Source organism: Coffea arabica, chromosome 11e (assembly GCF_036785885.1).
Source record: "Coffea arabica cultivar ET-39 chromosome 11e, Coffea Arabica ET-39 HiFi, whole genome shotgun sequence".
NCBI classification, from domain to species: domain Eukaryota; kingdom Viridiplantae; phylum Streptophyta; class Magnoliopsida; order Gentianales; family Rubiaceae; genus Coffea; species Coffea arabica.
The window spans coordinates 41584182-41607863 of NC_092331.1; the positions used below are offsets into that span (position 1 = coordinate 41584182).

At 39.5% G+C, this 23682-nt stretch overlaps 19 non-coding genes across 19 annotated transcripts; all 19 read left to right on the forward strand.

Annotated features, from left to right (window-relative positions):
* Positions 1-789: 789 nt before the first annotated feature.
* LOC140029163 (5S ribosomal RNA) lies at positions 790-908 on the forward strand. The gene has a single exon (XR_011833067.1). It is a non-coding gene; the product is annotated as a 5S ribosomal RNA (ribosomal RNA).
* A 1122-nt stretch (positions 909-2030) lies between these two features.
* On the forward strand, positions 2031-2149 carry LOC140029165 (5S ribosomal RNA). The gene has a single exon (XR_011833069.1). It is a non-coding gene; the product is annotated as a 5S ribosomal RNA (ribosomal RNA).
* Positions 2150-3271: 1122 nt separating this feature from the next.
* Positions 3272-3390, forward strand: LOC140029166 (5S ribosomal RNA). Its single transcript, XR_011833070.1, has one exon. It is a non-coding gene; the product is annotated as a 5S ribosomal RNA (ribosomal RNA).
* A 1122-nt stretch (positions 3391-4512) lies between these two features.
* On the forward strand, positions 4513-4631 carry LOC140029167 (5S ribosomal RNA). The gene has a single exon (XR_011833071.1). It is a non-coding gene; the product is annotated as a 5S ribosomal RNA (ribosomal RNA).
* A 1122-nt stretch (positions 4632-5753) lies between these two features.
* Positions 5754-5872, forward strand: LOC140029168 (5S ribosomal RNA). Its single transcript, XR_011833072.1, has one exon. It is a non-coding gene; the product is annotated as a 5S ribosomal RNA (ribosomal RNA).
* Positions 5873-6994: 1122 nt separating this feature from the next.
* LOC140029169 (5S ribosomal RNA) lies at positions 6995-7113 on the forward strand. The gene has a single exon (XR_011833073.1). It is a non-coding gene; the product is annotated as a 5S ribosomal RNA (ribosomal RNA).
* A 1122-nt stretch (positions 7114-8235) lies between these two features.
* Positions 8236-8354, forward strand: LOC140029170 (5S ribosomal RNA). Its single transcript, XR_011833074.1, has one exon. It is a non-coding gene; the product is annotated as a 5S ribosomal RNA (ribosomal RNA).
* A 1122-nt stretch (positions 8355-9476) lies between these two features.
* On the forward strand, positions 9477-9595 carry LOC140029171 (5S ribosomal RNA). Its single transcript, XR_011833075.1, has one exon. It is a non-coding gene; the product is annotated as a 5S ribosomal RNA (ribosomal RNA).
* A 1122-nt stretch (positions 9596-10717) lies between these two features.
* On the forward strand, positions 10718-10836 carry LOC140029172 (5S ribosomal RNA). The gene has a single exon (XR_011833076.1). It is a non-coding gene; the product is annotated as a 5S ribosomal RNA (ribosomal RNA).
* Positions 10837-11958: 1122 nt separating this feature from the next.
* Positions 11959-12077, forward strand: LOC140029173 (5S ribosomal RNA). Its single transcript, XR_011833077.1, has one exon. It is a non-coding gene; the product is annotated as a 5S ribosomal RNA (ribosomal RNA).
* Positions 12078-13199: 1122 nt separating this feature from the next.
* Positions 13200-13318, forward strand: LOC140029174 (5S ribosomal RNA). Its single transcript, XR_011833078.1, has one exon. It is a non-coding gene; the product is annotated as a 5S ribosomal RNA (ribosomal RNA).
* Positions 13319-14440: 1122 nt separating this feature from the next.
* Positions 14441-14559, forward strand: LOC140029176 (5S ribosomal RNA). The gene has a single exon (XR_011833080.1). It is a non-coding gene; the product is annotated as a 5S ribosomal RNA (ribosomal RNA).
* A 1122-nt stretch (positions 14560-15681) lies between these two features.
* Positions 15682-15800, forward strand: LOC140029177 (5S ribosomal RNA). The gene has a single exon (XR_011833081.1). It is a non-coding gene; the product is annotated as a 5S ribosomal RNA (ribosomal RNA).
* Positions 15801-16922: 1122 nt separating this feature from the next.
* On the forward strand, positions 16923-17041 carry LOC140029178 (5S ribosomal RNA). Its single transcript, XR_011833082.1, has one exon. It is a non-coding gene; the product is annotated as a 5S ribosomal RNA (ribosomal RNA).
* Positions 17042-18163: 1122 nt separating this feature from the next.
* Positions 18164-18282, forward strand: LOC140029179 (5S ribosomal RNA). Its single transcript, XR_011833083.1, has one exon. It is a non-coding gene; the product is annotated as a 5S ribosomal RNA (ribosomal RNA).
* Positions 18283-19404: 1122 nt separating this feature from the next.
* Positions 19405-19523, forward strand: LOC140029180 (5S ribosomal RNA). Its single transcript, XR_011833084.1, has one exon. It is a non-coding gene; the product is annotated as a 5S ribosomal RNA (ribosomal RNA).
* A 1122-nt stretch (positions 19524-20645) lies between these two features.
* Positions 20646-20764, forward strand: LOC140029181 (5S ribosomal RNA). Its single transcript, XR_011833085.1, has one exon. It is a non-coding gene; the product is annotated as a 5S ribosomal RNA (ribosomal RNA).
* Positions 20765-21886: 1122 nt separating this feature from the next.
* LOC140029182 (5S ribosomal RNA) lies at positions 21887-22005 on the forward strand. The gene has a single exon (XR_011833086.1). It is a non-coding gene; the product is annotated as a 5S ribosomal RNA (ribosomal RNA).
* A 1122-nt stretch (positions 22006-23127) lies between these two features.
* LOC140029183 (5S ribosomal RNA) lies at positions 23128-23246 on the forward strand. Its single transcript, XR_011833087.1, has one exon. It is a non-coding gene; the product is annotated as a 5S ribosomal RNA (ribosomal RNA).
* Positions 23247-23682: the final 436 nt, after the last annotated feature.

The window sequence follows — 23682 nt, forward strand, 5'->3', positions numbered from 1 at the left end:
GTCAACCCGTGGTGACCTGATATGACCCGATATGACCCGTTTACGAATTAAAAATAATTTAATAAACATAAAAATAATTTTATCTAACTAAACTAAGTTATTCTTTTTTTCAAAGGCATTAATTACTTAATCCTAAACGAATTTATTTAATTTGTGTGAAGTTGAAATTATTATACTTGGACAAATAATATATTATATTATTTTTCACTTTTGTATTGTTTTAATTTATTTTATATTTTGCTTGGGATAAAACACTTTTACGGTGTTTAATTTATTTTAGATTTGATTTGGAATCATTTATTTAAATTTTTATTACTTGATTATGTAATTAGTTTTGTGAGAAATTGATTTTATTAGAAATTACAGTGATAAATTAATAAATTAAAATTAAGTTTCGGGTCATTTCGGGTCGACCCGCCGCCCCGTAAACCTGAAATTTTCGGGTTCGGGTCAGCATACCTGACCCGTCACGGGTTGGCGGGTCGGGGTTCGGGTCAACAGATTTTCTGGCGGGTCTGTTGACCCGAACCCGACCCGCCAACCTGATTTGGACCCGAATTGCCACCCCTAACTGCAAGCGTGAAGGATTGATTTCATGATAATTTAGAGTTGCGGGATGAGGGAAAAAAACAGGGTGCAAATCAATAACAAAAAAATATATAAAGTAAATAAATAAAAGGATAAGAGGAAAATGCTTGAATTGACGCTTAAAATGAATTTTGGTCTAGAAAAGCCACACTGCTTCGCAGGACGGGGTAGTTTAAAAGAAGAACGCGAAAGGAACATGGCGGGTGCGATCATACCAGCACTAATGCACCGGATCCCATCAGAACTCCGAAGTTAAGCGTGCTTGGGCGAGAGTAGTACTAGGATGGGTGACCCCCTGGGAAGTCCTCGTGTTGCACCCCTCTCTTTTTTGTTTCGAAATCCAAATTTCCTATTCGTTCTTTATCCTGTAGTAATTTAGCTCCGTCGGAACGATTGCTTAATATTTTGCTTCTTGTCGAAGCGTGAAGGAGGATCTGAAGGCGCGAGACAAATCAGGAACGGTACGGCTCGATCAAAGCCCGGATCGTCGCTCAAATTTGTCGGCGCAAATGTATCACCGCAACTAGGGGTGGCAATTTTCGACACGACACGAACCTAACACGAAATTAATGGGTTTGGGTTGAGGTTTCGGGAATTCGGGTCAGAATCGGGTTGGACCCGATGAACCCGAAAAGAAAACCGGTCGATTTCGGGTCAACCCGTGGTGACCTGATATGACCCGATATGACCCGTTTACGAATTAAAAATAATTTAATAAACATAAAAATAATTTTATCTAACTAAACTAAGTTATTCTTTTTTTCAAAGGCATTAATTACTTAATCCTAAACGAATTTATTTAATTTGTGTGAAGTTGAAATTATTATACTTGGACAAATAATATATTATATTATTTTTCACTTTTGTATTGTTTTAATTTATTTTATATTTTGCTTGGGATAAAACACTTTTACGGTGTTTAATTTATTTTATATTTGATTTGGAATCATTTATTTAAATTTTTATTACTTGATTATGTAATTAGTTTTGTGAGAAATTGATTTTATTAGAAATTACAGTGATAAATTAATAAATTAAAATTAAGTTTCGGGTCATTTCGGGTCGACCCGCCGCCCCGTAAACCTGAAATTTTCGGGTTCGGGTCAGCATACCTGACCCGTCACGGGTTGGCGGGTCGGGGTTCGGGTCAACAGATTTTCTGGCGGGTCTGTTGACCCGAACCCGACCCGCCAACCTGATTTGGACCCGAATTGCCACCCCTAACTGCAAGCGTGAAGGATTGATTTCATGATAATTTAGAGTTGCGGGATGAGGGAAAAAAACAGGGTGCAAATCAATAACAAAAAAAAATATAAAGTAAATAAATAAAAGGATAAGAGGAAAATGCTTGAATTGACGCTTAAAATGAATTTCGGTCTAGAAAAGCCACACTGCTTCGCAGGACGGGGTAGTTTAAAAGAAGAACGCGAAAGGAACATGGCGGGTGCGATCATACCAGCACTAATGCACCGGATCCCATCAGAACTCCGAAGTTAAGCGTGCTTGGGCGAGAGTAGTACTAGGATGGGTGACCCCCTGGGAAGTCCTCGTGTTGCACCCCTCTCTTTTTTGTTTCGAAATCCAAATTTCCTATTCGTTCTTTATCCTGTAGTAATTTAGCTCCGTCGGAACGATTGCTTAATATTTTGCTTCTTGTCGAAGCGTGAAGGAGGATCTGAAGGCGCGAGACAAATCAGGAACGGTACGGCTCGATCAAAGCCCGGATCGTCGCTCAAATTTGTCGGCGCAAATGTATCACCGCAACTAGGGGTGGCAATTTTCGACACGACACGAACCTAACACGAAATTAATGGGTTTGGGTTGAGGTTTCGGGAATTCGGGTCAGAATCGGGTTGGACCCGATGAACCCGAAAAGAAAACCGGTCGATTTCGGGTCAACCCGTGGTGACCTGATATGACCCGATATGACCCGTTTACGAATTAAAAATAATTTAATAAACATAAAAATAATTTTATCTAACTAAACTAAGTTATTCTTTTTTTCAAAGGCATTAATTACTTAATCCTAAACGAATTTATTTAATTTGTGTGAAGTTGAAATTATTATACTTGGACAAATAATATATTATATTATTTTTCACTTTTGTATTGTTTTAATTTATTTTATATTTTGCTTGGGATAAAACACTTTTACGGTGTTTAATTTATTTTATATTTGATTTGGAATCATTTATTTAAATTTTTATTACTTGATTATGTAATTAGTTTTGTGAGAAATTGATTTTATTAGAAATTACAGTGATAAATTAATAAATTAAAATTAAGTTTCGGGTCATTTCGGGTCGACCCGCCGCCCCGTAAACCTGAAATTTTCGGGTTCGGGTCAGCATACCTGACCCGTCACGGGTTGGCGGGTCGGGGTTCGGGTCAACAGATTTTCTGGCGGGTCTGTTGACCCGAACCCGACCCGCCAACCTGATTTGGGCCCGAATTGCCACCCCTAACTGCAAGCGTGAAGGATTGATTTCATGATAATTTAGAGTTGCGGGATGAGGGAAAAAAACAGGGTGCAAATCAATAACAAAAAAAAATATAAAGTAAATAAATAAAAGGATAAGAGGAAAATGCTTGAATTGACGCTTAAAATGAATTTCGGTCTAGAAAAGCCACACTGCTTCGCAGGACGGGGTAGTTTAAAAGAAGAACGCGAAAGGAACATGGCGGGTGCGATCATACCAGCACTAATGCACCGGATCCCATCAGAACTCCGAAGTTAAGCGTGCTTGGGCGAGAGTAGTACTAGGATGGGTGACCCCCTGGGAAGTCCTCGTGTTGCACCCCTCTCTTTTTTGTTTCGAAATCCAAATTTCCTATTCGTTCTTTATCCTGTAGTAATTTAGCTCCGTCGGAACGATTGCTTAATATTTTGCTTCTTGTCGAAGCGTGAAGGAGGATCTGAAGGCGCGAGACAAATCAGGAACGGTACGGCTCGATCAAAGCCCGGATCGTCGCTCAAATTTGTCGGCGCAAATGTATCACCGCAACTAGGGGTGGCAATTTTCGACACGACACGAACCTAACACGAAATTAATGGGTTTGGGTTGAGGTTTCGGGAATTCGGGTCAGAATCGGGTTGGACCCGATGAACCCGAAAAGAAAACCGGTCGATTTCGGGTCAACCCGTGGTGACCTGATATGACCCGATATGACCCGTTTACGAATTAAAAATAATTTAATAAACATAAAAATAATTTTATCTAACTAAACTAAGTTATTCTTTTTTTCAAAGGCATTAATTACTTAATCCTAAACGAATTTATTTAATTTGTGTGAAGTTGAAATTATTATACTTGGACAAATAATATATTATATTATTTTTCACTTTTGTATTGTTTTAATTTATTTTATATTTTGCTTGGGATAAAACACTTTTACGGTGTTTAATTTATTTTAGATTTGATTTGGAATCATTTATTTAAATTTTTATTACTTGATTATGTAATTAGTTTTGTGAGAAATTGATTTTATTAGAAATTACAGTGATAAATTAATAAATTAAAATTAAGTTTCGGGTCATTTCGGGTCGACCCGCCGCCCCGTAAACCTGAAATTTTCGGGTTCGGGTCAGCATACCTGACCCGTCACGGGTTGGCGGGTCGGGGTTCGGGTCAACAGATTTTCTGGCGGGTCTGTTGACCCGAACCCGACCCGCCAACCTGATTTGGGCCCGAATTGCCACCCCTAACTGCAAGCGTGAAGGATTGATTTCATGATAATTTAGAGTTGCGGGATGAGGGAAAAAAACAGGGTGCAAATCAATAACAAAAAAATATATAAAGTAAATAAATAAAAGGATAAGAGGAAAATGCTTGAATTGACGCTTAAAATGAATTTCGGTCTAGAAAAGCCACACTGCTTCGCAGGACGGGGTAGTTTAAAAGAAGAACGCGAAAGGAACATGGCGGGTGCGATCATACCAGCACTAATGCACCGGATCCCATCAGAACTCCGAAGTTAAGCGTGCTTGGGCGAGAGTAGTACTAGGATGGGTGACCCCCTGGGAAGTCCTCGTGTTGCACCCCTCTCTTTTTTGTTTCGAAATCCAAATTTCCTATTCGTTCTTTATCCTGTAGTAATTTAGCTCCGTCGGAACGATTGCTTAATATTTTGCTTCTTGTCGAAGCGTGAAGGAGGATCTGAAGGCGCGAGACAAATCAGGAACGGTACGGCTCGATCAAAGCCCGGATCGTCGCTCAAATTTGTCGGCGCAAATGTATCACCGCAACTAGGGGTGGCAATTTTCGACACGACACGAACCTAACACGAAATTAATGGGTTTGGGTTGAGGTTTCGGGAATTCGGGTCAGAATCGGGTTGGACCCGATGAACCCGAAAAGAAAACCGGTCGATTTCGGGTCAACCCGTGGTGACCTGATATGACCCGATATGACCCGTTTACGAATTAAAAATAATTTAATAAACATAAAAATAATTTTATCTAACTAAACTAAGTTATTCTTTTTTTCAAAGGCATTAATTACTTAATCCTAAACGAATTTATTTAATTTGTGTGAAGTTGAAATTATTATACTTGGACAAATAATATATTATATTATTTTTCACTTTTGTATTGTTTTAATTTATTTTATATTTTGCTTGGGATAAAACACTTTTACGGTGTTTAATTTATTTTAGATTTGATTTGGAATCATTTATTTAAATTTTTATTACTTGATTATGTAATTAGTTTTGTGAGAAATTGATTTTATTAGAAATTACAGTGATAAATTAATAAATTAAAATTAAGTTTCGGGTCATTTCGGGTCGACCCGCCGCCCCGTAAACCTGAAATTTTCGGGTTCGGGTCAGCATACCTGACCCGTCACGGGTTGGCGGGTCGGGGTTCGGGTCAACAGATTTTCTGGCGGGTCTGTTGACCCGAACCCGACCCGCCAACCTGATTTGGGCCCGAATTGCCACCCCTAACTGCAAGCGTGAAGGATTGATTTCATGATAATTTAGAGTTGCGGGATGAGGGAAAAAAACAGGGTGCAAATCAATAACAAAAAAATATATAAAGTAAATAAATAAAAGGATAAGAGGAAAATGCTTGAATTGACGCTTAAAATGAATTTTGGTCTAGAAAAGCCACACTGCTTCGCAGGACGGGGTAGTTTAAAAGAAGAACGCGAAAGGAACATGGCGGGTGCGATCATACCAGCACTAATGCACCGGATCCCATCAGAACTCCGAAGTTAAGCGTGCTTGGGCGAGAGTAGTACTAGGATGGGTGACCCCCTGGGAAGTCCTCGTGTTGCACCCCTCTCTTTTTTGTTTCGAAATCCAAATTTCCTATTCGTTCTTTATCCTGTAGTAATTTAGCTCCGTCGGAACGATTGCTTAATATTTTGCTTCTTGTCGAAGCGTGAAGGAGGATCTGAAGGCGCGAGACAAATCAGGAACGGTACGGCTCGATCAAAGCCCGGATCGTCGCTCAAATTTGTCGGCGCAAATGTATCACCGCAACTAGGGGTGGCAATTTTCGACACGACACGAACCTAACACGAAATTAATGGGTTTGGGTTGAGGTTTCGGGAATTCGGGTCAGAATCGGGTTGGACCCGATGAACCCGAAAAGAAAACCGGTCGATTTCGGGTCAACCCGTGGTGACCTGATATGACCCGATATGACCCGTTTACGAATTAAAAATAATTTAATAAACATAAAAATAATTTTATCTAACTAAACTAAGTTATTCTTTTTTTCAAAGGCATTAATTACTTAATCCTAAACGAATTTATTTAATTTGTGTGAAGTTGAAATTATTATACTTGGACAAATAATATATTATATTATTTTTCACTTTTGTATTGTTTTAATTTATTTTAAATTTTGCTTGGGATAAAACACTTTTACGGTGTTTAATTTATTTTAGATTTGATTTGGAATCATTTATTTAAATTTTTATTACTTGATTATGTAATTAGTTTTGTGAGAAATTGATTTTATTAGAAATTACAGTGATAAATTAATAAATTAAAATTAAGTTTCGGGTCATTTCGGGTCGACCCGCCGCCCCGTAAACCTGAAATTTTCGGGTTCGGGTCAGCATACCTGACCCGTCACGGGTTGGCGGGTCGGGGTTCGGGTCAACAGATTTTCTGGCGGGTCTGTTGACCCGAACCCGACCCGCCAACCTGATTTGGACCCGAATTGCCACCCCTAACTGCAAGCGTGAAGGATTGATTTCATGATAATTTAGAGTTGCGGGATGAGGGAAAAAAACAGGGTGCAAATCAATAACAAAAAAATATATAAAGTAAATAAATAAAAGGATAAGAGGAAAATGCTTGAATTGACGCTTAAAATGAATTTCGGTCTAGAAAAGCCACACTGCTTCGCAGGACGGGGTAGTTTAAAAGAAGAACGCGAAAGGAACATGGCGGGTGCGATCATACCAGCACTAATGCACCGGATCCCATCAGAACTCCGAAGTTAAGCGTGCTTGGGCGAGAGTAGTACTAGGATGGGTGACCCCCTGGGAAGTCCTCGTGTTGCACCCCTCTCTTTTTTGTTTCGAAATCCAAATTTCCTATTCGTTCTTTATCCTGTAGTAATTTAGCTCCGTCGGAACGATTGCTTAATATTTTGCTTCTTGTCGAAGCGTGAAGGAGGATCTGAAGGCGCGAGACAAATCAGGAACGGTACGGCTCGATCAAAGCCCGGATCGTCGCTCAAATTTGTCGGCGCAAATGTATCACCGCAACTAGGGGTGGCAATTTTCGACACGACACGAACCTAACACGAAATTAATGGGTTTGGGTTGAGGTTTCGGGAATTCGGGTCAGAATCGGGTTGGACCCGATGAACCCGAAAAGAAAACCGGTCGATTTCGGGTCAACCCGTGGTGACCTGATATGACCCGATATGACCCGTTTACGAATTAAAAATAATTTAATAAACATAAAAATAATTTTATCTAACTAAACTAAGTTATTCTTTTTTTCAAAGGCATTAATTACTTAATCCTAAACGAATTTATTTAATTTGTGTGAAGTTGAAATTATTATACTTGGACAAATAATATATTATATTATTTTTCACTTTTGTATTGTTTTAATTTATTTTATATTTTGCTTGGGATAAAACACTTTTACGGTGTTTAATTTATTTTAGATTTGATTTGGAATCATTTATTTAAATTTTTATTACTTGATTATGTAATTAGTTTTGTGAGAAATTGATTTTATTAGAAATTACAGTGATAAATTAATAAATTAAAATTAAGTTTCGGGTCATTTCGGGTCGACCCGCCGCCCCGTAAACCTGAAATTTTCGGGTTCGGGTCAGCATACCTGACCCGTCACGGGTTGGCGGGTCGGGGTTCGGGTCAACAGATTTTCTGGCGGGTCTGTTGACCCGAACCCGACCCGCCAACCTGATTTGGACCCGAATTGCCACCCCTAACTGCAAGCGTGAAGGATTGATTTCATGATAATTTAGAGTTGCGGGATGAGGGAAAAAAACAGGGTGCAAATCAATAACAAAAAAATATATAAAGTAAATAAATAAAAGGATAAGAGGAAAATGCTTGAATTGACGCTTAAAATGAATTTCGGTCTAGAAAAGCCACACTGCTTCGCAGGACGGGGTAGTTTAAAAGAAGAACGCGAAAGGAACATGGCGGGTGCGATCATACCAGCACTAATGCACCGGATCCCATCAGAACTCCGAAGTTAAGCGTGCTTGGGCGAGAGTAGTACTAGGATGGGTGACCCCCTGGGAAGTCCTCGTGTTGCACCCCTCTCTTTTTTGTTTCGAAATCCAAATTTCCTATTCGTTCTTTATCCTGTAGTAATTTAGCTCCGTCGGAACGATTGCTTAATATTTTGCTTCTTGTCGAAGCGTGAAGGAGGATCTGAAGGCGCGAGACAAATCAGGAACGGTACGGCTCGATCAAAGCCCGGATCGTCGCTCAAATTTGTCGGCGCAAATGTATCACCGCAACTAGGGGTGGCAATTTTCGACACGACACGAACCTAACACGAAATTAATGGGTTTGGGTTGAGGTTTCGGGAATTCGGGTCAGAATCGGGTTGGACCCGATGAACCCGAAAAGAAAACCGGTCGATTTCGGGTCAACCCGTGGTGACCTGATATGACCCGATATGACCCGTTTACGAATTAAAAATAATTTAATAAACATAAAAATAATTTTATCTAACTAAACTAAGTTATTCTTTTTTTCAAAGGCATTAATTACTTAATCCTAAACGAATTTATTTAATTTGTGTGAAGTTGAAATTATTATACTTGGACAAATAATATATTATATTATTTTTCACTTTTGTATTGTTTTAATTTATTTTATATTTTGCTTGGGATAAAACACTTTTACGGTGTTTAATTTATTTTAGATTTGATTTGGAATCATTTATTTAAATTTTTATTACTTGATTATGTAATTAGTTTTGTGAGAAATTGATTTTATTAGAAATTACAGTGATAAATTAATAAATTAAAATTAAGTTTCGGGTCATTTCGGGTCGACCCGCCGCCCCGTAAACCTGAAATTTTCGGGTTCGGGTCAGCATACCTGACCCGTCACGGGTTGGCGGGTCGGGGTTCGGGTCAACAGATTTTCTGGCGGGTCTGTTGACCCGAACCCGACCCGCCAACCTGATTTGGACCCGAATTGCCACCCCTAACTGCAAGCGTGAAGGATTGATTTCATGATAATTTAGAGTTGCGGGATGAGGGAAAAAAACATGGTGCAAATCAATAACAAAAAAATATATAAAGTAAATAAATAAAAGGATAAGAGGAAAATGCTTGAATTGACGCTTAAAATGAATTTCGGTCTAGAAAAGCCACACTGCTTCGCAGGACGGGGTAGTTTAAAAGAATAACGCGAAAGGAACATGGCGGGTGCGATCATACCAGCACTAATGCACCGGATCCCATCAGAACTCCGAAGTTAAGCGTGCTTGGGCGAGAGTAGTACTAGGATGGGTGACCCCCTGGGAAGTCCTCGTGTTGCACCCCTCTCTTTTTTGTTTCGAAATCCAAATTTCCTATTCGTTCTTTATCCTGTAGTAATTTAGCTCCGTCGGAACGATTGCTTAATATTTTGCTTCTTGTCGAAGCGTGAAGGAGGATCTGAAGGCGCGAGACAAATCAGGAACGGTACGGCTCGATCAAAGCCCGGATCGTCGCTCAAATTTGTCGGCGCAAATGTATCACCGCAACTAGGGGTGGCAATTTTCGACACGACACGAACCTAACACGAAATTAATGGGTTTGGGTTGAGGTTTCGGGAATTCGGGTCAGAATCGGGTTGGACCCGATGAACCCGAAAAGAAAACCGGTCGATTTCGGGTCAACCCGTGGTGACCTGATATGACCCGATATGACCCGTTTACGAATTAAAAATAATTTAATAAACATAAAAATAATTTTATCTAACTAAACTAAGTTATTCTTTTTTTCAAAGGCATTAATTACTTAATCCTAAACGAATTTATTTAATTTGTGTGAAGTTGAAATTATTATACTTGGACAAATAATATATTATATTATTTTTCACTTTTGTATTGTTTTAATTTATTTTATATTTTGCTTGGGATAAAACACTTTTACGGTGTTTAATTTATTTTAGATTTGATTTGGAATCATTTATTTAAATTTTTATTACTTGATTATGTAATTAGTTTTGTGAGAAATTGATTTTATTAGAAATTACAGTGATAAATTAATAAATTAAAATTAAGTTTCGGGTCATTTCGGGTCGACCCGCCGCCCCGTAAACCTGAAATTTTCGGGTTCGGGTCAGCATACCTGACCCGTCACGGGTTGGCGGGTCGGGGTTCGGGTCAACAGATTTTCTGGCGGGTCTGTTGACCCGAACCCGACCCGCCAACCTGATTTGGACCCGAATTGCCACCCCTAACTGCAAGCGTGAAGGATTGATTTCATGATAATTTAGAGTTGCGGGATGAGGGAAAAAAACAGGGTGCAAATCAATAACAAAAAAATATATAAAGTAAATAAATAAAAGGATAAGAGGAAAATGCTTGAATTGACGCTTAAAATGAATTTCGGTCTAGAAAAGCCACACTGCTTCGCAGGACGGGGTAGTTTAAAAGAATAACGCGAAAGGAACATGGCGGGTGCGATCATACCAGCACTAATGCACCGGATCCCATCAGAACTCCGAAGTTAAGCGTGCTTGGGCGAGAGTAGTACTAGGATGGGTGACCCCCTGGGAAGTCCTCGTGTTGCACCCCTCTCTTTTTTGTTTCGAAATCCAAATTTCCTATTCGTTCTTTATCCTGTAGTAATTTAGCTCCGTCGGAACGATTGCTTAATATTTTGCTTCTTGTCGAAGCGTGAAGGAGGATCTGAAGGCGCGAGACAAATCAGGAACGGTACGGCTCGATCAAAGCCCGGATCGTCGCTCAAATTTGTCGGCGCAAATGTATCACCGCAACTAGGGGTGGCAATTTTCGACACGACACGAACCTAACACGAAATTAATGGGTTTGGGTTGAGGTTTCGGGAATTCGGGTCAGAATCGGGTTGGACCCGATGAACCCGAAAAGAAAACCGGTCGATTTCGGGTCAACCCGTGGTGACCTGATATGACCCGATATGACCCGTTTACGAATTAAAAATAATTTAATAAACATAAAAATAATTTTATCTAACTAAACTAAGTTATTCTTTTTTTCAAAGGCATTAATTACTTAATCCTAAACGAATTTATTTAATTTGTGTGAAGTTGAAATTATTATACTTGGACAAATAATATATTATATTATTTTTCACTTTTGTATTGTTTTAATTTATTTTATATTTTGCTTGGGATAAAACACTTTTACGGTGTTTAATTTATTTTAGATTTGATTTGGAATCATTTATTTAAATTTTTATTACTTGATTATGTAATTAGTTTTGTGAGAAATTGATTTTATTAGAAATTACAGTGATAAATTAATAAATTAAAATTAAGTTTCGGGTCATTTCGGGTCGACCCGCCGCCCCGTAAACCTGAAATTTTCGGGTTCGGGTCAGCATACCTGACCCGTCACGGGTTGGCGGGTCGGGGTTCGGGTCAACAGATTTTCTGGCGGGTCTGTTGACCCGAACCCGACCCGCCAACCTGATTTGGACCCGAATTGCCACCCCTAACTGCAAGCGTGAAGGATTGATTTCATGATAATTTAGAGTTGCGGGATGAGGGAAAAAAACAGGGTGCAAATCAATAACAAAAAAAAATATAAAGTAAATAAATAAAAGGATAAGAGGAAAATGCTTGAATTGACGCTTAAAATGAATTTCGGTCTAGAAAAGCCACACTGCTTCGCAGGACGGGGTAGTTTAAAAGAATAACGCGAAAGGAACATGGCGGGTGCGATCATACCAGCACTAATGCACCGGATCCCATCAGAACTCCGAAGTTAAGCGTGCTTGGGCGAGAGTAGTACTAGGATGGGTGACCCCCTGGGAAGTCCTCGTGTTGCACCCCTCTCTTTTTTGTTTCGAAATCCAAATTTCCTATTCGTTCTTTATCCTGTAGTAATTTAGCTCCGTCGGAACGATTGCTTAATATTTTGCTTCTTGTCGAAGCGTGAAGGAGGATCTGAAGGCGCGAGACAAATCAGGAACGGTACGGCTCGATCAAAGCCCGGATCGTCGCTCAAATTTGTCGGCGCAAATGTATCACCGCAACTAGGGGTGGCAATTTTCGACACGACACGAACCTAACACGAAATTAATGGGTTTGGGTTGAGGTTTCGGGAATTCGGGTCAGAATCGGGTTGGACCCGATGAACCCGAAAAGAAAACCGGTCGATTTCGGGTCAACCCGTGGTGACCTGATATGACCCGATATGACCCGTTTACGAATTAAAAATAATTTAATAAACATAAAAATAATTTTATCTAACTAAACTAAGTTATTCTTTTTTTCAAAGGCATTAATTACTTAATCCTAAACGAATTTATTTAATTTGTGTGAAGTTGAAATTATTATACTTGGACAAATAATATATTATATTATTTTTCACTTTTGTATTGTTTTAATTTATTTTATATTTTGCTTGGGATAAAACACTTTTACGGTGTTTAATTTATTTTAGATTTGATTTGGAATCATTTATTTAAATTTTTATTACTTGATTATGTAATTAGTTTTGTGAGAAATTGATTTTATTAGAAATTACAGTGATAAATTAATAAATTAAAATTAAGTTTCGGGTCATTTCGGGTCGACCCGCCGCCCCGTAAACCTGAAATTTTCGGGTTCGGGTCAGCATACCTGACCCGTCACGGGTTGGCGGGTCGGGGTTCGGGTCAACAGATTTTCTGGCGGGTCTGTTGACCCGAACCCGACCCGCCAACCTGATTTGGACCCGAATTGCCACCCCTAACTGCAAGCGTGAAGGATTGATTTCATGATAATTTAGAGTTGCGGGATGAGGGAAAAAAACAGGGTGCAAATCAATAACAAAAAAAAATATAAAGTAAATAAATAAAAGGATAAGAGGAAAATGCTTGAATTGACGCTTAAAATGAATTTCGGTCTAGAAAAGCCACACTGCTTCGCAGGACGGGGTAGTTTAAAAGAATAACGCGAAAGGAACATGGCGGGTGCGATCATACCAGCACTAATGCACCGGATCCCATCAGAACTCCGAAGTTAAGCGTGCTTGGGCGAGAGTAGTACTAGGATGGGTGACCCCCTGGGAAGTCCTCGTGTTGCACCCCTCTCTTTTTTGTTTCGAAATCCAAATTTCCTATTCGTTCTTTATCCTGTAGTAATTTAGCTCCGTCGGAACGATTGCTTAATATTTTGCTTCTTGTCGAAGCGTGAAGGAGGATCTGAAGGCGCGAGACAAATCAGGAACGGTACGGCTCGATCAAAGCCCGGATCGTCGCTCAAATTTGTCGGCGCAAATGTATCACCGCAACTAGGGGTGGCAATTTTCGACACGACACGAACCTAACACGAAATTAATGGGTTTGGGTTGAGGTTTCGGGAATTCGGGTCAGAATCGGGTTGGACCCGATGAACCCGAAAAGAAAACCGGTCGATTTCGGGTCAACCCGTGGTGACCTGATATGACCCGATATGACCCGTTTACGAATTAAAAATAATTTAATAAACATAAAAATAATTTTATCTAACTAAACTAAGTTATTCTTTTTTTCAAAGGCATTAATTACTTAATCCTAAACGAATTTATTTAATTTGTGTGAAGTTGAAATTATTATACTTGGACAAATAATATATTATATTATTTTTCACTTTTGTATTGTTTTAATTTATTTTATATTTTGCTTGGGATAAAACACTTTTACGGTGTTTAATTTATTTTAGATTTGATTTGGAATCATTTATTTAAATTTTTATTACTTGATTATGTAATTAGTTTTGTGAGAAATTGATTTTATTAGAAATTACAGTGATAAATTAATAAATTAAAATTAAGTTTCGGGTCATTTCGGGTCGACCCGCCGCCCCGTAAACCTGAAATTTTCGGGTCCGGGTCAGCATACCTGACCCGTCACGGGTTGGCGGGTCGGGGTTCGGGTCAACAGATTTTCTGGCGGGTCTGTTGACCCGAACCCGACCCGCCAACCTGATTTGGACCCGAATTGCCACCCCTAACTGCAAGCGTGAAGGATTGATTTCATGATAATTTAGAGTTGCGGGATGAGGGAAAAAAACAGGGTGCAAATCAATAACAAAAAAAAATATAAAGTAAATAAATAAAAGGATAAGAGGAAAATGCTTGAATTGACGCTTAAAATGAATTTCGGTCTAGAAAAGCCACACTGCTTCGCAGGACGGGGTAGTTTAAAAGAATAACGCGAAAGGAACATGGCGGGTGCGATCATACCAGCACTAATGCACCGGATCCCATCAGAACTCCGAAGTTAAGCGTGCTTGGGCGAGAGTAGTACTAGGATGGGTGACCCCCTGGGAAGTCCTCGTGTTGCACCCCTCTCTTTTTTGTTTCGAAATCCAAATTTCCTATTCGTTCTTTATCCTGTAGTAATTTAGCTCCGTCGGAACGATTGCTTAATATTTTGCTTCTTGTCGAAGCGTGAAGGAGGATCTGAAGGCGCGAGACAAATCAGGAACGGTACGGCTCGATCAAAGCCCGGATCGTCGCTCAAATTTGTCGGCGCAAATGTATCACCGCAACTAGGGGTGGCAATTTTCGACACGACACGAACCTAACACGAAATTAATGGGTTTGGGTTGAGGTTTCGGGAATTCGGGTCAGAATCGGGTTGGACCCGATGAACCCGAAAAGAAAACCGGTCGATTTCGGGTCAACCCGTGGTGACCTGATATGACCCGATATGACCCGTTTACGAATTAAAAATAATTTAATAAACATAAAAATAATTTTATCTAACTAAACTAAGTTATTCTTTTTTTCAAAGGCATTAATTACTTAATCCTAAACGAATTTATTTAATTTGTGTGAAGTTGAAATTATTATACTTGGACAAATAATATATTATATTATTTTTCACTTTTGTATTGTTTTAATTTATTTTATATTTTGCTTGGGATAAAACACTTTTACGGTGTTTAATTTATTTTAGATTTGATTTGGAATCATTTATTTAAATTTTTATTACTTGATTATGTAATTAGTTTTGTGAGAAATTGATTTTATTAGAAATTACAGTGATAAATTAATAAATTAAAATTAAGTTTCGGGTCATTTCGGGTCGACCCGCCGCCCCGTAAACCTGAAATTTTCGGGTCCGGGTCAGCATACCTGACCCGTCACGGGTTGGCGGGTCGGGGTTCGGGTCAACAGATTTTCTGGCGGGTCTGTTGACCCGAACCCGACCCGCCAACCTGATTTGGACCCGAATTGCCACCCCTAACTGCAAGCGTGAAGGATTGATTTCATGATAATTTAGAGTTGCGGGATGAGGGAAAAAAACAGGGTGCAAATCAATAACAAAAAAAAATATAAAGTAAATAAATAAAAGGATAAGAGGAAAATGCTTGAATTGACGCTTAAAATGAATTTCGGTCTAGAAAAGCCACACTGCTTCGCAGGACGGGGTAGTTTAAAAGAATAACGCGAAAGGAACATGGCGGGTGCGATCATACCAGCACTAATGCACCGGATCCCATCAGAACTCCGAAGTTAAGCGTGCTTGGGCGAGAGTAGTACTAGGATGGGTGACCCCCTGGGAAGTCCTCGTGTTGCACCCCTCTCTTTTTTGTTTCGAAATCCAAATTTCCTATTCGTTCTTTATCCTGTAGTAATTTAGCTCCGTCGGAACGATTGCTTAATATTTTGCTTCTTGTCGAAGCGTGAAGGAGGATCTGAAGGCGCGAGACAAATCAGGAACGGTACGGCTCGATCAAAGCCCGGATCGTCGCTCAAATTTGTCGGCGCAAATGTATCACCGCAACTAGGGGTGGCAATTTTCGACACGACACGAACCTAACACGAAATTAATGGGTTTGGGTTGAGGTTTCGGGAATTCGGGTCAGAATCGGGTTGGACCCGATGAACCCGAAAAGAAAACCGGTCGATTTCGGGTCAACCCGTGGTGACCTGATATGACCCGATATGACCCGTTTACGAATTAAAAATAATTTAATAAACATAAAAATAATTTTATCTAACTAAACTAAGTTATTCTTTTTTTCAAAGGCATTAATTACTTAATCCTAAACGAATTTATTTAATTTGTGTGAAGTTGAAATTATTATACTTGGACAAATAATATATTATATTATTTTTCACTTTTGTATTGTTTTAATTTATTTTATATTTTGCTTGGGATAAAACACTTTTACGGTGTTTAATTTATTTTAGATTTGATTTGGAATCATTTATTTAAATTTTTATTACTTGATTATGTAATTAGTTTTGTGAGAAATTGATTTTATTAGAAATTACAGTGATAAATTAATAAATTAAAATTAAGTTTCGGGTCATTTCGGGTCGACCCGCCGCCCCGTAAACCTGAAATTTTCGGGTCCGGGTCAGCATACCTGACCCGTCACGGGTTGGCGGGTCGGGGTTCGGGTCAACAGATTTTCTGGCGGGTCTGTTGACCCGAACCCGACCCGCCAACCTGATTTGGACCCGAATTGCCACCCCTAACTGCAAGCGTGAAGGATTGATTTCATGATAATTTAGAGTTGCGGGATGAGGGAAAAAAACAGGGTGCAAATCAATAACAAAAAAATATATAAAGTAAATAAATAAAAGGATAAGAGGAAAATGCTTGAATTGACGCTTAAAATGAATTTCGGTCTAGAAAAGCCACACTGCTTCGCAGGACGGGGTAGTTTAAAAGAATAACGCGAAAGGAACATGGCGGGTGCGATCATACCAGCACTAATGCACCGGATCCCATCAGAACTCCGAAGTTAAGCGTGCTTGGGCGAGAGTAGTACTAGGATGGGTGACCCCCTGGGAAGTCCTCGTGTTGCACCCCTCTCTTTTTTGTTTCGAAATCCAAATTTCCTATTCGTTCTTTATCCTGTAGTAATTTAGCTCCGTCGGAACGATTGCTTAATATTTTGCTTCTTGTCGAAGCGTGAAGGAGGATCTGAAGGCGCGAGACAAATCAGGAACGGTACGGCTCGATCAAAGCCCGGATCGTCGCTCAAATTTGTCGGCGCAAATGTATCACCGCAACTAGGGGTGGCAATTTTCGACACGACACGAACCTAACACGAAATTAATGGGTTTGGGTTGAGGTTTCGGGAATTCGGGTCAGAATCGGGTTGGACCCGATGAACCCGAAAAGAAAACCGGTCGATTTCGGGTCAACCCGTGGTGACCTGATATGACCCGATATGACCCGTTTACGAATTAAAAATAATTTAATAAACATAAAAATAATTTTATCTAACTAAACTAAGTTATTCTTTTTTTCAAAGGCATTAATTACTTAATCCTAAACGAATTTATTTAATTTGTGTGAAGTTGAAATTATTATACTTGGACAAATAATATATTATATTATTTTTCACTTTTGTATTGTTTTAATTTATTTTATATTTTGCTTGGGATAAAACACTTTTACGGTGTTTAATTTATTTTAGATTTGATTTGGAATCATTTATTTAAATTTTTATTACTTGATTATGTAATTAGTTTTGTGAGAAATTGATTTTATTAGAAATTACAGTGATAAATTAATAAATTAAAATTAAGTTTCGGGTCATTTCGGGTCGACCCGCCGCCCCGTAAACCTGAAATTTTCGGGTCCGGGTCAGCATACCTGACCCGTCACGGGTTGGCGGGTCGGGGTTCGGGTCAACAGATTTTCTGGCGGGTCTGTTGACCCGAACCCGACCCGCCAACCTGATTTGGACCCGAATTGCCACCCCTAACTGCAAGCGTGAAGGATTGATTTCATGATAATTTAGAGTTGCGGGATGAGGGAAAAAAACAGGGTGCAAATCAATAACAAAAAAATATATAAAGTAAATAAATAAAAGGATAAGAGGAAAATGCTTGAATTGACGCTTAAAATGAATTTCGGTCTAGAAAAGCCACACTGCTTCGCAGGACGGGGTAGTTTAAAAGAATAACGCGAAAGGAACATGGCGGGTGCGATCATACCAGCACTAATGCACCGGATCCCATCAGAACTCCGAAGTTAAGCGTGCTTGGGCGAGAGTAGTACTAGGATGGGTGACCCCCTGGGAAGTCCTCGTGTTGCACCCCTCTCTTTTTTGTTTCGAAATCCAAATTTCCTATTCGTTCTTTATCCTGTAGTAATTTAGCTCCGTCGGAACGATTGCTTAATATTTTGCTTCTTGTCGAAGCGTGAAGGAGGATCTGAAGGCGCGAGACAAATCAGGAACGGTACGGCTCGATCAAAGCCCGGATCGTCGCTCAAATTTGTCGGCGCAAATGTATCACCGCAACTAGGGGTGGCAATTTTCGACACGACACGAACCTAACACGAAATTAATGGGTTTGGGTTGAGGTTTCGGGAATTCGGGTCAGAATCGGGTTGGACCCGATGAACCCGAAAAGAAAACCGGTCGATTTCGGGTCAACCCGTGGTGACCTGATATGACCCGATATGACCCGTTTACGAATTAAAAATAATTTAATAAACATAAAAATAATTTTATCTAACTAAACTAAGTTATTCTTTTTTTCAAAGGCATTAATTACTTAATCCTAAACGAATTTATTTAATTTGTGTGAAGTTGAAATTATTATACTTGGACAAATAATATATTATATTATTTTTCACTTTTGTATTGTTTTAATTTATTTTATATTTTGCTTGGGATAAAACACTTTTACGGTGTTTAATTTATTTTAGATTTGATTTGGAATCATTTATTTAAATTTTTATTACTTGATTATGTAATTAGTTTTGTGAGAAATTGATTTTATTAGAAATTACAGTGATAAATTAATAAATTAAAATTAAGTTTCGGGTCATTTCGGGTCGACCCGCCGCCCCGTAAACCTGAAATTTTCGGGTCCGGGTCAGCATACCTGACCCGTCACGGGTTGGCGGGTCGGGGTTCGGGTCAACAGATTTTCTGGCGGGTCTGTTGACCCGAACCCGACCCGCCAACCTGATTTGGACCCGAATTGCCACCCCTAACTGCAAGCGTGAAGGATTGATTTCATGATAATTTAGAGTTGCGGGATGAGGGAAAAAAACAGGGTGCAAATCAATAACAAAAAAATATATAAAGTAAATAAATAAAAGGATAAGAGGAAAATGCTTGAATTGACGCTTAAAATGAATTTCGGTCTAGAAAAGCCACACTGCTTCGCAGGACGGGGTAGTTTAAAAGAATAACGCGAAAGGAACATGGCGGGTGCGATCATACCAGCACTAATGCACCGGATCCCATCAGAACTCCGAAGTTAAGCGTGCTTGGGCGAGAGTAGTACTAGGATGGGTGACCCCCTGGGAAGTCCTCGTGTTGCACCCCTCTCTTTTTTGTTTCGAAATCCAAATTTCCTATTCGTTCTTTATCCTGTAGTAATTTAGCTCCGTCGGAACGATTGCTTAATATTTTGCTTCTTGTCGAAGCGTGAAGGAGGATCTGAAGGCGCGAGACAAATCAGGAACGGTACGGCTCGATCAAAGCCCGGATCGTCGCTCAAATTTGTCGGCGCAAATGTATCACCGCAACTAGGGGTGGCAATTTTCGACACGACACGAACCTAACACGAAATTAATGGGTTTGGGTTGAGGTTTCGGGAATTCGGGTCAGAATCGGGTTGGACCCGATGAACCCGAAAAGAAAACCGGTCGATTTCGGGTCAACCCGTGGTGACCTGATATGACCCGATATGACCCGTTTACGAATTAAAAATAATTTAATAAACATAAAAATAATTTTATCTAACTAAACTAAGTTATTCTTTTTTTCAAAGGCATTAATTACTTAATCCTAAACGAATTTATTTAATTTGTGTGAAGTTGAAATTATTATACTTGGACAAATAATATATTATATTATTTTTCACTTTTGTATTGTTTTAATTTATTTTATATTTTGCTTGGGATAAAACACTTTTACGGTGTTTAATTTATTTTAGATTTGATTTGGAATCATTTATTTAAATTTTTATTACTTGATTATGTAATTAGTTTTGTGAGAAATTGATTTTATTAGAAATTACAGTGATAAATTAATAAATTAAAATTAAGTTTCGGGTCATTTCGGGTCGACCCGCCGCCCCGTAAACCTGAAATTTTCGGGTCCGGGTCAGCATACCTGACCCGTCACGGGTTGGCGGGTCGGGGTTCGGGTCAACAGATTTTCTGGCGGGTCTGTTGACCCGAACCCGACCCGCCAACCTGATTTGGACCCGAATTGCCACCCCTAACTGCAAGCGTGAAGGATTGATTTCATGATAATTTAGAGTTGCGGGATGAGGGAAAAAAACAGGGTGCAAATCAATAACAAAAAAATATATAAAGTAAATAAATAAAAGGATAAGAGGAAAATGCTTGAATTGACGCTTAAAATGAATTTCGGTCTAGAAAAGCCACACTGCTTCGCAGGACGGGGTAGTTTAAAAGAATAACGCGAAAGGAACATGGCGGGTGCGATCATACCAGCACTAATGCACCGGATCCCATCAGAACTCCGAAGTTAAGCGTGCTTGGGCGAGAGTAGTACTAGGATGGGTGACCCCCTGGGAAGTCCTCGTGTTGCACCCCTCTCTTTTTTGTTTCGAAATCCAAATTTCCTATTCGTTCTTTATCCTGTAGTAATTTAGCTCCGTCGGAACGATTGCTTAATATTTTGCTTCTTGTCGAAGCGTGAAGGAGGATCTGAAGGCGCGAGACAAATCAGGAACGGTACGGCTCGATCAAAGCCCGGATCGTCGCTCAAATTTGTCGGCGCAAATGTATCACCGCAACTAGGGGTGGCAATTTTCGACACGACACGAACCTAACACGAAATTAATGGGTTTGGGTTGAGGTTTCGGGAATTCGGGTCAGAATCGGGTTGGACCCGATGAACCCGAAAAGAAAACCGGTCGATTTCGGGTCAACCCGTGGTGACCTGATATGACCCGATATGACCCGTTTACGAATTAAAAATAATTTAATAAACATAAAAATAATTTTATCTAACTAAACTAAGTTATTCTTTTTTTCAAAGGCATTAATTACTTAATCCTAAACGAATTTATTTAATTTGTGTGAAGTTGAAATTATTATACTTGGACAAATAATATATTATATTATTTTTCACTTTTGTATTGTTTTAATTTATTTTATATTTTGCTTGGGATAAAACACTTTTACGGTGTTTAATTTATTTTAGATTTGATTTGGAATCATTTATTTAAATTTTTATTACTTGATTATGTAATTAGTTTTGTGAGAAATTGATTTTATTAGAAATTACAGTGATAAATTAATAAATTAAAATTAAGTTTCGGGTCATTTCGGGTCGACCCGCCGCCCCGTAAACCTGAAATTTTCGGGTCCGGGTCAGCATACCTGACCCGTCACGGGTTGGCGGGTCGGGGTTCGGGTCAACAGATTTTCTGGCGGGTCTGTTGACCCGAACCCGACCCGCCAACCTGATTTGGACCCGAATTGCCACCCCTAACTGCAAGCGTGAAGGATTGATTTCATGATAATTTAGAGTTGCGGGATGAGGGAAAAAAACAGGGTGCAAATCAATAACAAAAAAATATATAAAGTAAATAAATAAAAGGATAAGAGGAAAATGCTTGAATTGACGCTTAAAATGAATTTCGGTCTAGAAAAGCCACACTGCTTCGCAGGACGGGGTAGTTTAAAAGAATAACGCGAAAGGAACATGGCGGGTGCGATCATACCAGCACTAATGCACCGGATCCCATCAGAACTCCGAAGTTAAGCGTGCTTGGGCGAGAGTAGTACTAGGATGGGTGACCCCCTGGGAAGTCCTCGTGTTGCACCCCTCTCTTTTTTGTTTCGAAATCCAAATTTCCTATTCGTTCTTTATCCTGTAGTAATTTAGCTCCGTCGGAACGATTGCTTAATATTTTGCTTCTTGTCGAAGCGTGAAGGAGGATCTGAAGGCGCGAGACAAATCAGGAACGGTACGGCTCGATCAAAGCCCGGATCGTCGCTCAAATTTGTCGGCGCAAATGTATCACCGCAACTAGGGGTGGCAATTTTCGACACGACACGAACCTAACACGAAATTAATGGGTTTGGGTTGAGGTTTCGGGAATTCGGGTCAGAATCGGGTTGGACCCGATGAACCCGAAAAGAAAACCGGTCGATTTCGGGTCAACCCGTGGTGACCTGATATGACCCGATATGACCCGTTTACGAATTAAAAATAATTTAATAAACATAAAAATAATTTTATCTAACTAAACTAAGTTATTCTTTTTTTCAAAGGCATTAATTACTTAATCCTAAACGAATTTATTTAATTTGTGTGAAGTTGAAATTATTATACTTGGACAAATAATATATTATATTATTTTTCACTTTTGTATTGTTTTAATTTATTTTATATTTTGCTTGGGATAAAACACTTTTACGGTGTTTAATTTATTTTAGATTTGATTTGGAATCATTTATTTAAATTTTTATTACTTGATTATGTAATTAGTTTTGTGAGAAATTGATTTTATTAGAAATTACAGTGATAAATTAATAAATTAAAATTAAGTTTCGGGTCATTTCGGGTCGACCCGCCGCCCCGTAAACCTGAAATTTTCGGGTCCGGGTCAGCATACCTGACCCGTCACGGGTTGGCGGGTCGGGGTTCGGGTCAACAGATTTTCTGGCGGGTCTGTTGACCCGAACCCGACCCGCCAACCTGATTTGGACCCGAATTGCCTCCCCTAACTGCAAGCGTGAAGGATTGATTTCATGATAATTTAGAGTTGCGGGATGAGGGAAAAAAACAGGGTGCAAATCAATAACAAAAAAAAATATAAAGTAAATAAATAAAAGGATAAGAGGAAAATGCTTGAATTGACGCTTAAAATGAATTTCGGTCTAGAAAAGCCACACTGCTTCGCAGGACGGGGTAGTTTAAAAGAATAACGCGAAAGGAACATGGCGGGTGCGATCATACCAGCACTAATGCACCGGATCCCATCAGAACTCCGAAGTTAAGCGTGCTTGGGCGAGAGTAGTACTAGGATGGGTGACCCCCTGGGAAGTCCTCGTGTTGCACCCCTCTCTTTTTTGTTTCGAAATCCAAATTTCCTATTCGTTCTTTATCCTGTAGTAATTTAGCTCCGTCGGAACGATTGCTTAATATTTTGCTTCTTGTCGAAGCGTGAAGGAGGATCTGAAGGCGCGAGACAAATCAGGAACGGTACGGCTCGATCAAAGCCCGGATCGTCGCTCAAATTTGTCGGCGCAAATGTATCACCGCAACTAGGGGTGGCAATTTTCGACACGACACGAACCTAACACGAAATTAATGGGTTTGGGTTGAGGTTTCGGGAATTCGGGTCAGAATCGGGTTGGACCCGATGAACCCGAAAAGAAAACCGGTCGATTTCGGGTCAACCCGTGGTGACCTGATATGACCCGATATGACCCGTTTACGAATTAAAAATAATTTAATAAACATAAAAATAATTTTATCTAACTAAACTAAGTTATTC